Source organism: Microtus oregoni, unplaced genomic scaffold (assembly GCF_018167655.1).
Source record: "Microtus oregoni isolate MIOR12 unplaced genomic scaffold, Mior012 000006F_ref0000085, whole genome shotgun sequence".
NCBI lineage: Eukaryota > Metazoa > Chordata > Mammalia > Rodentia > Cricetidae > Microtus > Microtus oregoni.
In genome coordinates this window covers 38,905,764-38,917,627 of record NW_024543065.1, presented here as the reverse complement: position 1 = coordinate 38,917,627, position 11,864 = coordinate 38,905,764, and the positions used below count along the sequence as shown (strand labels likewise).

Sequence of the window (11,864 nt, the reverse complement as noted above, 5' to 3'; positions counted from 1 at the left end):
AAAAGAAATAAGCTTTTCATACTGTTATATTTGCAGAATTTTACTTTAATATAAACTCTAGGATATTGTTTAAAATGTAAACCATTAAAGACTTTCATGTGTTTTGTATCTTTATGTTTCTATTGTATGTTGTGATTTTTAGTAGAGAATACTGGGAAATGCTATATCACATTATTTACAACAGTATGTTTCTCTCCAGTATGAATTTTCTGGTATCTCCTTAAACCATAAGAGTGGAAAAAGGATTCGTCACATATCCATCCATACATACTCTTGCCAGTATGAATTCTCTGATACCTTCTAAACTGTGGATCTCAACTGGAAAAGCATTTGTTACAGTTCTTTCAACTGTAAGGTCTCTCTCCAGTATGAACTCTCTGAGGTATTCTAAAACTTGCAATATGGATATAGGATATGTCAATCTTTGCATTTGTGAAGTTTCTCTCCAGTATGAATTTTCTGATGTTTCCTTAAACCACAAGATTGGGAAAAAGACTTGGCACATTTTTGACAACTGTAAGGTCTCTCTCTAGTATGGACTCTCTGATGTGTTCTAAGATGTGAGTCCCGGGAAAAGGATTTCTCACATTCCATACATTTGTATGGTTTCTCCCCACTGTGAACACTCTGATGTCTTCTGAGATTTGAGGAACTGGTAAAGGATTTGTCACATTCCTTACAACTGTAAGGTCTCTCTCCAGTATGAAGTTTTTGATGTTTTCTAAGACTTGAAATATGAATAAAGGATATTTCACAGTCTTTGCACTTAGGAAGTTTCTCTCCAGTATGAATTTTCTGATGTGCTCTAAGATACGAGCAGCTGGTATAAGACTTGTCACATTCCATACATCTATAAAGTTTCTCTCCAGTGTGAACACTTTGATGCCTTCTAAGATATGACTGTTCAGTAAAGGATTTGTCACATTCCATACATTTGTAAGGTTTCTCCCCAGTATGCATTTTCCGATGTGTTCTAAGAATTGATTTCCAAGCAAAGGATTTGTTACAAACCTCACATTTGTAAGGCCTTTCACCAGTATGGATTCTGTAATGCAAGTTAAGCTGTGATAATTTAATAAAGGACTTACCACATTCTTTGCAATTGTGAAACCCTAGAGAATGAGTTTTCCTATGCCTACTCAGTGATGAATAATGGGGAAAGGCTCTGTCGCAGTCATTGCATTTGTAAGGCTTCTCTTCAGTGTGGAGTCTGTAATGGCTTTTAACGTGTGAGCGCTGATGTCTCCTGAAACTGGAATAATGTGCAAAGGACTTGTCACATTCCTTACATTTGTAAGGCTTCTCTCCTGTATGCGTTTTCTGATGGCTATTAATTCCTGACAACTGACTAAATGACTTTCCACATTCTTTGCATTTGTAAGGTTTCTCTCCAGTATGAAGCCTTTGGTGTATTTTAAAAGTTGGATGCCGGGTAAAGGATTTTTCACAAATGTTGCACTTGTAGGGTTTAATTCCTGTATGAATTCTCTCATGTTTTCTGAGATCTGAGGAAGTCTTGAAGCATTTTGCACATGTCTGACAACGGTGTGGTGTCTCACTGATGTAGATTGGTTGTTGCAAAAGACTATATGTAGAGTTAAAATAGTCACCATATTCTCCTTGCTTATGCTCTTTCTTAGTAGTGTAGAGTATCTGATCTTGAGTAATGTTGGAAGACAAATTTAAAGATTTCTCACAGTCTTTAGATTTGCAAGATTCTTCTCCAGTGTGCATGCTGTCGTGTCTATCTGGGTTTGATGAGTCAACAGAGGCATCCCTGCGATTACTGCACCTGTAGTTATTAGAGTTTTCTGTAGTTTCACTTGTTCTATAAAGTGCACATGTGGAGGGGTCATGAAGCACTTTGCCAAGCTCATCACACTGACAAGACTGCTTTTCAGTCTTCACTTGTTGATGGACAGGATCACATTTGCAGTTCTCTAAAAATGAGTACAATTCAGATTAATAGAGTTTCAATAATCAACATATGATAAATGACTGTCTCCCTAAGTTCTCTTTTAAGATAAGTGAACCTGGAACTATTTGGATTAGAGCTCCCTGTAATGGACATGTTTCATTCACTGTAATTGTATGGGTTCTCACAAAAGTAGCGTGACAGCCTTCAAAATTCAAAGATCAGTGATTTACGACAGATTTCTCATCTTTGCCAAAAATCTCTAATTGGGAAAAAGATGGAAAAAATAATTGAGGGCTGTGAATTAGCTTTGGGATAAAGTCCACTGAGTAATTATGTTCAGAACACATGTCTCTATCTTAAACTATTTCTTCTCAGAAACTGATGAAGAGGAGTCTAACCCAATCACAGGTTCACAGTGTTTGCACTTACTAAGTGACAGACAATAAAGAGTACTGTTAGGAAGACCCAATTCCTTTAAAGATTAAAGTCTTACTTAAAAGCCTGATGCTTTTAAGGGTTTATTTTTTTCTAGAAAAAAAATTATTAGATTCTTAAAAAGTAATGGGTACAAAGACAGTACTCTGGCAGACATCAGAGGCTCTAGGTCATTTGAGGCAGGGATGTCATGGACAACTCTTTCTTATTTCTACGCTCAAGTGTCTGAACTCCACACACTGCTTTGTTTTTTTTTTTAACTGTCCTCATAGGATTATTCTCAAGTCTACTCTGTACACCAATTCCTGAGATAATTTCCCAGAAGAATGTCTGTGTATTCTCTATTGGCAAGAAAATGAAGGATGTAATATGTAGATATTCATACAAGGAAGGCAATTACAGAATAATTCTACTTCATGGACTCACATTAGACTTAACACATCTTCTAACAGTTACAACAGGAAGGATGCATTCTGGGGCCAGGATACTACACTAAGTTAAGTAATCAGGAATTCTTTCAAGTGAATTGAACATCACAACATTTTCAGCTCTTGATTTCTCTTTCACTTGAAGCTTTCATTGTTCTCCTATTCATTCATTAGCCCACTGTAGTTGTAGCTATACACTCCTCTCTCATTTCAGGGCTATCTCATTTTTTTTTTTTCAGATACGTGGCCATGCCAACCTTGCATACATAATCTCCATGTTCTTTGAGATAGCCCATTACCCATACAAGAAGTTTTAGAAAGAATATAGAAGTCTAAGCCAGTAGTGTACTTAATACATGAAAACACAAAGCAGAGGAATTTAGGCAAGGTTTATCAATTTATATTTCTTGTCATATTCTTCAGTATATTTAATCTTTTCAGTTTGTATATCTTGAATGTATCTCACAATTAAAAAAACTGTCAATTGAAATAAAACTGAATGGAGCTTTAAGGTATGAATGGAAATATTACATGCTACTGAGTTTATGAATGAATCTTGGAACCATATTGAGGAGTGGATGACATCTCTGAAATGGAAACTAGAAAGATAAAACTAAGTCGTATGAATAAGTTCTTTCTTACTACAAAATTTTGCTAAATTAGACTAAATAATGTCTCCTGTTGTTTTTTTCAGGAGAGCTGACAAGATTTTATATCCTATAAAGTGAAAACAAACAGAAGATGGGTTAGGAATTCTATAAACAAAATGTTCTCACCCAGAAACAGCAAGTTTTTGTAATTCTCTAACATCACCTCGATGTACAAAGCCCTCTGAGTAAAGTTCAGGCATTCCCACTCCTCTTTTGAGAAGTTCACAGTCACATCCCGGAATGTCAACAGGCCCTGAAACAAAATAGGATGACTTGACTATGTGCTACACAGAAGTGCTTTCCTGGATATAAGGAGGTGGAATGTAAATGAGCAAAAATTAATTTCTCAAAATATAATTTCCAATACAGTCACATTCCATTATGAAAGTTTTAACTCTGTGGAAACAAGGTAACAAAATATTCTTATAATATTCATGAAACAAGAAATACATTTAAGGCCTGGACACAGTTTATCTGTCATGGATGTTGTGTTTACGCTACACAGGATCACAGCAGACATGTCTCAGAAGGAAAAATGATGATGAGGAAATTTGCTTTAAATGTTGTATCTGTAGATCATGCTAAAACACTGACAGTAAATCATGTATGTATTTGTGCCTTACACAACTATTCTAACAAGCTTCAGTGGGATGTTTAAATTCTATGTACAACGACACACCATAAGTAGCAAGAGGGTAATGGGGAAGACAGAATATAGGTCTGATTTTATAGACAAAGAGTTTTGATTTTTTCCACAGTAGAAGGGACTGTGGCAGCACTACATACTGTGATATTTAACATATAAGGTTCTATGGAATTAATTTTATGAGAATGTTCGGGTCACTATGAACAAATAGGAAAATAAGGATCAGCGATATTTGATATAATCCAAAATTTCCCTAAGGATATGCATAAGTCAAATGAGACAACAATTTAAAAAGTTTTGAAGACTATTTCAATTCACTCCCATAGGGTAATAAAAACTGAGGGAAGTCCAAAAACACACCTAAAAATGTTTAAAGTATAGCTAAGAGAATCTATACCAGTGAAACTTTGGATAATGCTCAGAGCAAGAATTTACCAAAAATTCAATTAGTTAAATATTGAGGAAATAATACTGTAACTTAGCAAATGCAGAAGTGAATGAAATAGACACTTTTCAAAGACTAAAGACCACTGAAATGGACCAATAAATATTGCATAAATATTCAATATCCCCAAAATATTCAGGCCATCAAAGAAAACAAAATAAATCCAATTCAAAATATTGCCTTACCACAGGCAGAATGGCTGTCACCAGCTAGGCCAACAATAAAAATTTATGACAAATGGAGAGAAAGGAAGCTTTATTCACTGTTGATGGAGAGAACGGTACAAATTAATACACACACTGTAGGAATCAATATGGAGATTATTGAAAAAATTGAAGAGAGAACTAACATGACCCAGCTCTTTCACTCCTGGCCATATACCCAAAGAAAAATACACTCCACTATAGAGATCTTTCTACCCCATGTTTACTGCTGTTTTAATCACAGAGGAAAAGTACTGAAATAAAACTAATTATCTATCAAAAGATGAATGGAAAATGAAAATTAAAATAAGAGTACTATTCAGCTGAAGAGATAAATTATAATAAAAATTTGCAGGAAAACAGATGAATCCAAAATTTGTAATATTAAGTGTGGTCATACACTTTTAGAAAGAAGATACCACGTTTGCTCAAATGCAGATTCTACCCAGTAATATATGTATATAGAACAATGTATGTAGGCATAATACAACATGGAAAAAAGAAAGCAGAAAAAGTTAAATCATCAGGGACTGAATGCAGGTAATGAATAGCAGTTATGAATAAGGATATAAAGCTAAGTGCTTTCCTAGTTAGATTCTGGTGGTGGATAAGTAAATCAATGTATTTGGCTGTGAAAATATAAAATTATATGTGAGGTTCCAGAGTTTGCATTCCCTATGATGACTCTAACTGTATAAAAGTACTTTGAATTGTATCATCTTTGGGTCTGCTTAATTTCAGTGTGTGCTTTTTGTTGTTTAACTGTTTACAGAATTGTTCATAATAAATTTTTAAAAAATTATCAGAAGCGGAAAGTTAAAGGCTTTCAATATATCTAAGTATAACATATTTTGGCAAAGAGAGGAAAGGAGCACTGACCTGTGACATATTTACTGGAGAATCAGCCATTTACTGGAGAATCAGTTTCCCTTCTTTGAGTTTCTCTTTCAGTAAAATAAATGAATAGATGGCTTGTTTCCCTTTCATTTCAGGGGGCAAAAAAAGAAAAGCAAAAAATTAATACTAAAAGTTTTTAAAGAACAATGTTAAACCACATGAAAAGAACCAAGCAACAGAATTCTTCCAGTTGTCTGGTCAATGATCCCAAAGACAGGAAAGCATTGAAAAAAAGACAGGAGAGCATTGAAAGAAATTTGAAACTTGAAGAGAAAATCACCATCAAGCATCTTGTTGTACAAAGAAAATGATGCTCTTAAAAACTGATGGAGACATAACTGGATTCTAGATAGTCACAGTTCATTTCACTAAAGCAGCACTGCAGATAATAAATTATAGGCAAAACATACACAGGAAAGTCACAGGAACATGGAAATAATGAATTTCATATGAAGAAGAGATAAATACAGGAGAACTGCAAAGTAATCATCCATGAGTAAGATAGCAAAACACTATTTCCTCTAAGACAAGTAAGAGTACTACTACCAATAATCCAACCAGCAATTACATAAAAACAAAACATTAGAAAATAAAAACCTTGTGAACATACAAAACTAGCAACACTGGAAATCAAAATAGAGACTCCTCAAACAACCATCAAGTGAAATAAATTCTGCACATGATCCACCTGTTCCATTCCTTGGCACATGCTCTAAGGACTCAACATCCTACTCCACAGATACTTGCTCACCAATGTTCATTGCTGCTCCACTCATAATAACTGCAAAATAAAAACAACCTAAATGTACTTCAACTGACAAACGGATAGTGAAAGTGTGGTACACATACACTATGAAATACTATTCAGGTGTTAAAAAAAATTGAAATCATGAGCTTTTTAGGTAAATGGATGACTTGTAAAAGATCACACGGAGTGAGGTAACCTGGACCCAGAAAGACAGGCATTGCATGATCTCTCTTGTAGGAAGTTCCTAGCTCCAAATCTTCATATCTGAGTCTACAACCTGGAGTGTCTGCAGTAACCAGAAAAGTAAAAGGAGAGCACTGTGGGGTGTGGCGGAGTGATAGAGACTGGAGTAACAGAGAAGAAAATCACCTGATGGGGGAAATGGAAAAAGAGAGGTGAGGATTTAATTATAGAGAACAGACAGGCATAAACACAGAAAATGGAGGATAAAATAACATTAATAATGACTGGTAAATTCATAAGGAATCCATCTATTCCTTGATCATTATCTATCCACCTAAAATAAAATGCCTATAATACATTTAAATTTCTGTAAGCAAAGACATTTAGAGTATAAATAAAAATTTCCAATTGGGCTGATGATGCTCCTCACAAGAGTCATAGAATTCTTGGAGGAGAACCTACAATCACTACTTTACTAAATTATCACAAGTCCTTATTACATTCTAAAAATTTATCCTAATTTCCAGCAGACAATAGGAGACAATAAGACACTATCAATGGTGTTTAGCCGGGTATAAACATACTTCCTGATTCTTATCAAAACTCTATTGGCATTATTTTCAGGAACAGAGACATTAACACTAAAACATAAAGAATGTACTAGAATACCAGACCTCAAAAAATATGCAAAAATAAACTTAAAGGTATTAATTTTCATCATTTTATAAGATATTGAAATCAAAGAAATGAAAATGATCCGATAATGGTATGAAAACATGATCTGTGATGTGAATAAATAAGGAGAGTGTCACTCATATACATAGTCAAATAAAATTTTAAAATTCGATTATCAAGTCTTCTGTAGAAAGTCTTTTTGTGCCTACATTATGATAATCCTGAGATTTTCTCAGTGGAAATCTCCGGAGTTGTTTCTAGTGAAACAGAATGTGGCAAAACTGATTTCCTTTTCCACTTCCACATTCACTTAATCCCCCTTCCTCTCCTTCACCAATCCCTCCACCATACCTGCATCCTTAGCTGCTGTCTCCTCTCCTTCCAGGCCCTTTGTTCTGCTGCACAGGTGAGCAGGTCTGGGTGATCAGTGAGCCCTCCCTGCACATGAGAAAGAGATTCTTCAGGAAGCACCTGGATTTCTAACACAGTACTGTGTTTATTAAATGAAGACAAAACTAAAAACAGAATTATATAAGCAACTCCCCAACTATCCTGCAGTGTCAGAATACTGAAAATAATTAGAAATCATTTTTTGTTAGCATCTCTTGAATCCCACTTTTAATAGCAACTCACTCAAAAAAACAGGGGTAGAAATGGCACTGAATGATTGGGAAGAGAATATTATAAACTAGTGAGGTTCTGACTTGATCATGGACCAATAATGATGAAGCCTTACACCTCCCAAAGGGACACACACAAAGAAGAGAGAATATTTCATGGAAATTTTAAATCCCCGTCTCCGGCCTCCATCTTTGGAGGCCCCGCCCCTATGCCCCTTGAACTTTTACCCCTCCCAGAGGAGGGTCAAGGTAGCCCATTAAACCTTGACTCCTCCCCAGGAAAGGTCAAGACCACTTTCCCAGGGTTTTTTAATCTGCTCCGCAAAAACTACACACGAGGTTTTCCCTCTTTGCCCCAGTGGTCACGTTGGCAGCTTTCCAGTTTCCCTCGGGGTCACCTGAGAGCGCAGGATTCCAATTAAACCTGGACATCTTTTAATTTGGTCTGATTTGGTTTGATTGGGATTATTTTGCGTTGGCAAAGAGCTCGTGTTAGAAAATAATCCTATCAGAATTTTTCTTTTTTCCTCTCAGGATTCTACTTTATTCTATGGGACGTGAGACTCAATCACACAAAGCTCACAAACTTGCACATTAGTTTGTCAAGAATTCCTGAGGAGGAGCAAGAGAGACTGAAGCACCCAATTCTCCAGCCACAGAAACCCTAGTGCTGCAATTGTGCAGTGTCAGGATGTCCTGTGTGGTGTGGGTCAGTTGGAGAAAGAAGGCAGTCCAAGATGAAATTGTAATGCCTCTCTGATGAACTGAACCCCTATCAACCATCCAAAGGCACATTTATTGACTATTCCACGAAGTATTTCCTCATACCAAGGTTTCTAATCTAATTTACACATCTTACTGAAGAAGAGCAGTACAAGCCCCCATGACTCTAGTCCTTCATTATGTATTCTTTGCAAAGCACAATAATAGAAGAACTTCAGGTGTGCCTGAGGTATCTTGTGACCAAAGTCAAGGGATGGCTGCAAAGACCCTTCAGCAAAACAATTTCCACAGCTCACAGGAAACAATCACTGTTTACCACAGCAACGATTCACCAAGGTCAAAGCTCAAAAAACAAACAAAGCGAGGGTTGCACGCACCTTTAATCCCAGCACTCAGGAGGCAGAGGCAGGCGGATCTCTGTGAGTTCGAGACCAGCCTGGTCTACAGAGCTAGTTCCAGGACAGGCTCCAAAGCCACAGAGAAACCCTGTCTCGAAAAAAACCACAAAAAAAAAAAGCAACAAACAAACAAAAATCAGTTGTTTAATCTAATGTCTACCCCAGATACAGTGCTCTGCTAAATTTTTATAGGACAGGACAGGGTTCAGGCATTGCCACAGCAATTGCCACACCACTGGCTGTCAAAAGACCACAAAAGAAAAAACAACAGTTTGAATCGTCCTGTTGGTGCACACCTTTAATTCTAGCACTTGAAAGAAATAGGTAAGTGGAATATTTTCCAGGCTAACCGGGTCTACAAGGTGACTTGTGGGCCAGACAGAGCAACACTGTGAGTTCAGGTCTCAAACACAGCAAATATCAAAGAAAAATCAGTTTGGTCATATGTCCAAGGACAGAGTGCTTTTCTTGGACCAAGGAGACAAAAGACTAATGTAGATGCTTTTTTTTTCTGATATAAGTGAGTTATCATAATTATTCAAAAGATTCTTTCTAATATTATTCTATACCACAATGCATTTAAATTTCTTTTTTTTTTCCCCTTTTCTGTTTTCCCCTGAAACAGGTTCTCTATGTGGTGCTGGCTGTCCTTCAAGGCACTGTTTACCCATTGTCAGCCTCCAACTGACTGAAATTCACCTGTCTCTGCCTTCTGAGCACTGGGATAAAAGGCCTGTGTCACCAGGCCTCAAAAGACACTTTTCAGAATGCTGTATTTAAATCACAGAGTGCATATGTCTCAGATGGAAATTAATGGTGGATAAAAGTTAACTCACAAAAAAAAATTATATACTTTTGTAGGAGCTAGTCATGATAAGCTAAATAGCAACAGACCACCCAAAGGAAGTTCTTTACTTCCAACCATTATCATCTGCAGTGTAGAACTCAGCCATCAACAACCATAAACTGAGATTACCGAAGCACCACCCAAGAACAGACCATCCAAAGGAAATGCCTATCATTACAACCATTGTAGATAGAATCACCTGCCAGCACACACCCACCGCTTTTCACCAGGACACCCCTAGGCAAATGTCAGCCAATTAAGGTTCCTGAACCTTAGAAATCCCTCACCCTCACCTTTACTACTATTAAAAACCCAATTCTAACTGAGTTCAGGGCTCCCCGATTATTCCAAAACGTCGGATAAGCGGAGAGACCGAGTTTGCAAACTTGTATAAAATAAAGGCACTTTGCTTTTACATACGGGACTCGGTCTCCTTGTTGGTTTTTGGGGGACTTCGCGGTATATTTTTTTGGCAGAATATTTTACAAGAATATTTTTGCAGAAAACCAATTGAAAAATAAAACGGCTTATTCCTTATGATCTAAAATATATCAAGGTAAGACATACACTACAGAACTTCAGAACAGAACTGAGACAAATGAACATCTCAGAAACTGCTCGCACCCCTGGACCCTTCCCTCCTATATCCCAGCCCCTCAGCTCCTCTGACCTAGGAGGTTTCAGGGCTCTCGGGCTGCGGTTCCCGTCACTGCGCTGCTGACTTTCCCAGGCCGCCCCGCTCGGTGACTGAGGCTCCGGGGGGCTTTCGTTTTCCTATGGCACCCCGTCGTGTCCTCCTCTCCAAAGTCTGCACCACCGAGATTCCTGAAGGTGCAAGTCCCGGAGCACAGACAGGAAATGGCCCCTCAGATCTGTCGATCTTGGTTTCTCTTCAATTTCCCCGCGCTCACTTAGTGACCCAGCTTCCGTTTACGTCACTCCTCCAAATCCTCCCATTCCCCAAATCCAGCCAATAGACCACACTCTCCCAGTCGCTGTTTCTGGTTGAGTGTCTCCGCCCTACTAAGACCTGTACCACAGGAGCATCTCAGGCTGCCTTCCACACAGCTTCAGCTGTCAGGCTCCCCTGGACCGGCTCTGCACAGCCTCCGCACATGCTTGCTGCCAGCCTAAACCAGAATTGGATCTAGGAGGACACTGCAAACCCCCTATCTGACGCCCACAGTGACGCGACTTGACTACAACCCTCCCCAGTTACCTACTTACACCAAATGATAACAGTCTAAATTCAGATGTCAGCGTCCCATCCCCGTCACAAACTTGACAAGCCAAAACCAAATACTGCAATTGTGCCTTGGGAAGAGACATTTCAAAACGTTGGATTTTAAAAAAAAAAAAAATATGTAAACCCAGAAGTCAGTGGTCACTGCATTACTAACAGAGCAGGACTGAGTTCATCCCGTCCTGCTCTCACCCCTAGAAGATGCCTTGGATATTTTCCTAACTCTAATTCTTTTGTGGCTAATGCTAAAGCTGCTTTTACATAAAATATAGGAAAAAATAATACAATGTTAAATGTAGACACTCTGGGCTGTCCCAGATGCAGAAAATAAGTAAGGTATGTGTTCCCAGTTCTAAAAATGTCAGTTACACCTTCCCTTCCATGACTCTGGGAACATAGAGGAGGACAAGGAAAGGAAAAAAGAAGGGAAGGAGGAAGGGTTAATACATGCTGTTCTCTAGACTCCATACAGCTGTTGTAATAAGTAACCAACAGCAACTGTATTTACCTGCATTGACCTCACCCTAGGCTACAATCAGTCTTGGAAAAGGAAAGGCTCACAGGGCCCCACCCTTCACCTGTCAAACATTGGCAATGGTTGCATTGGAGGAAAAGATTCACTGCCTTTGCTTGTAGTCCTCTGCTGAGCCCATCAGACTCCAACACATAGCTTCAAAACCACATTCTTACAGTTGTCTCTGGTTAAGCTGAGGGGATCCCAAGCAAAATGAATGGAGATGAATACAGCAAAGATTCGTTATAATTGTGGACCAGGATAGTAGAGAGGTAGGAAATGAAAATGGGC

At 38.0% G+C, this 11,864-nt stretch overlaps 1 pseudogene; it reads right to left on the bottom strand.

Annotated features, from left to right (window-relative positions):
• Window positions 1–253: 253 nt before the first annotated feature.
• Window positions 254–6,343, bottom strand: LOC121449255 (annotated as a pseudogene).
• Between the last annotated feature and the right edge of the window lie 5,521 nt (window positions 6,344–11,864).